The sequence below is a fragment of the Haliotis cracherodii genome, unplaced genomic scaffold, assembly GCF_022045235.1.
Source record: "Haliotis cracherodii isolate W230 unplaced genomic scaffold, xgHalCrac1.p SCAF_9, whole genome shotgun sequence".
Classification (NCBI taxonomy): domain Eukaryota; kingdom Metazoa; phylum Mollusca; class Gastropoda; order Lepetellida; family Haliotidae; genus Haliotis; species Haliotis cracherodii.
In genome coordinates this window covers 10724158-10727008 of record NW_027266343.1, presented here as the reverse complement: position 1 = coordinate 10727008, position 2851 = coordinate 10724158, and positions in this window count along the sequence as shown.

Sequence of the window (2851 nt, the reverse complement as noted above, 5' to 3'; positions counted from 1 at the left end):
AAAATTCGTTCAAAAATATTACAATCAATTGATGGACTTTACCTAGCAGTAGTCAGCTGATCAGTTGCCTGAGTTGTTATTTATAGAATCTTGCCTGATCAATCCTGCTGACAGTTCCTTGGGCCCTTGTTTTTCGTTAACAATATTTCACAATATTATTGACGATATTTAATTTCCTCTGAATTGGGTTTATAACATTTGTTTCTAGCGGACAAATAAACGAATAACGTATTTACATATACTCAAAAGGTGGGCCTACTTAGTGTTGCGCATTGAGAATGATAGTCATGTCGAGATTAAACAATTAACAGATATCAAATCACATTATATTATTCTCAAAACGTTACTCACATCAGCTTTAAATAGTTAACAAAAAACATAACATGAATGCTAACAAGTGGCTTGCCTGTCACGGGAAAACTCGTGTGTGTTGTCTTCGCTGGATCCTTTTTACCTGTTTATGGTGCAGTTGTCTTACTGGGCATATTCGAAATCGAGGCTGGGGGGAATCCCGAGTGGTTACTAAACACGGGAAATATTCAACTACGAGCTCGACTTTTTATGGCGTATTGTTATGGGAGAAAAAGGATTAACCACTGTGTTCGGATGTTACCAAAAAATCTACACACTCGTGATTAATCTGCCACAATTAGAACTCAGCAAAACCTCGTGCTAATGGTGATAGATTTATCACTCGTTTGTAGATATTTCGGTAACAACCGAAACAGTGGTTAATCCTCTATGTCAACATTTGAATGAACGAGTTGTGACCTATTCTTTTCACTGACGAGTCACGCTTTTGTCTGACTTTCATGATGGTAAGAGGCGTGTCTGGCGTTCAGAAAATGAGAGGTTTGGTAACTGGTTGGATAAGGTAACTGTTGGGTTGTGCAACACGATAGATTTGGAGGTGGTTCAGTCATGTTCTGCGGAGTGATCTGTTTTGAGGGTCTACAGACCTGTATATCATTCGGAATGAGAGCTCAACGATATTACGATAACACCCTTCATCCCATATTTAGACCATACACCAGAGCCAGAGCCCAGGACTTTGATGGACGATAATGCATGACCTCACCGTTCCCGAATTGTGAATTGGTACCTTCAGAGATTAAGTATTATTAAGGACAGGCAGACTCTGTCAACAGTCGTGATGTCTCATAGACTAGGGTTAGAGTAACTTCCCTTTGATATAGGGTATTTACTCTAGCGGACATACCAATGGATTGCCGCGAAGGGCAAGTAGAAGCAATTTGTGTAAGCAATAGTTGTTTTGCCTATATGCAGTTACGCCACTGTATAAGAACAGGTTTCGGTTGGAACTATACAGTCTGTTCTCGCTGTCCGAAGACACATCACTTACCTTCAGACGTCATATATATTAATGCGCGCATTCCAGGAAAACTTGTTTAGGTAATGTTTGTGAGAGATAGGAAGAGGTTTTTCGAGCACAGAATTGAAGAATGACATTATATGATAAAGAGGTTATCACGCTTGTGTTTGGAAAGGTAAATATCTCGTATTAGGAATAAACACTATGTATTTAGCTTGCAATGTTTATTCCTAATACAGGATATTTACCATCCTCAAACACACTCGCGTGATAACCTTTATATATCATGTTTGATAGTTATTCTGGTAATATATTTCTTGATGGTAATAAGCTATCATGACTATATCATTTTTACATATAAATATGCACATCTAAAGAAACCCATTAATAAAATAAAAGTATAATATACACCATTTCTTTGAATACAAAATAGGCACATATTATCAAATATGTTACATAGTCTCGCATGGGATAGTATTAATGTGGACGCGTTATTAGTACATTTCTATATTCTTATGAAAAATAATGTAGACTTGTCACAATAGAATGTGGGAGGTCGGGTAGCCTAGTGGTAAAGCGTTCGCTCGTCACGCCGAAGACTTGAGTTCGAATCCCAACATGGGTACAATGTGTGAAGCCCATTTCTGGTGTCCACCGCCATGCTATTACACTATATTATAGTGTGAGTGAGTATGGTTTTACGCCGCTTTTAGCAATATTCAAGTAATATCGGCGTAAAACCATACTCACTCACACTATAATATAGTGGCGATCCCACTTGAAGAAGAAATTACACTAATCTGATAGATTAACACCTGAGATGATCAGAGAGCTATAAGATAGACAACAGTCTACTGCTGTAATGTCTCCTTGAAGTATACAATGGATGCTTGGCATTATAATAATCCATTAAAAAGTAAACCCAATGTTCTCAGCATACACTGATACCAAACACATTCTCCCTAGATACACACAAAGCTTTAAGGTACAGTTTTGTCAGAGTCAGTTCACACCCTCTTGGTTCACATATGATGACATTTGTGACAATGTCGCAAGAGACATGCTACTAGAATTATGTTACACATGCCCCTGTGGAGATCTGCGTTAGAACTGGGCCATAGCAACCCTTGTCGAAAGAAGCGACTAATGAGACCGGGTGGCCATGCTCGCTGACTTGGCTGATGCATGTCATCATATCCCAATTGCGTGGATCATTGCTTATGATGTCAATCCAGATGATTGCATATGATGTCTGGTCAAGATTTGATTATTTACAGCCCGCCGTCATATATCTAGAATGTTGCTTAATGCGCCGTTAAACAACAAACAAACTAATAAACAAAGAGACACATCCCAAACAAATAATCAAACGAATGACAACATACTTAGCTTGTTAATTTTAACTACTTGACCTCAAAAGCCGTGAAGATCCGGGTTAGAATAGGTTTTCAGCAACCCATGATTTCCGTTAAAGGAAACTAACGGGATCGGGTGGACAGGCTCGCTTACTTGGTTGAT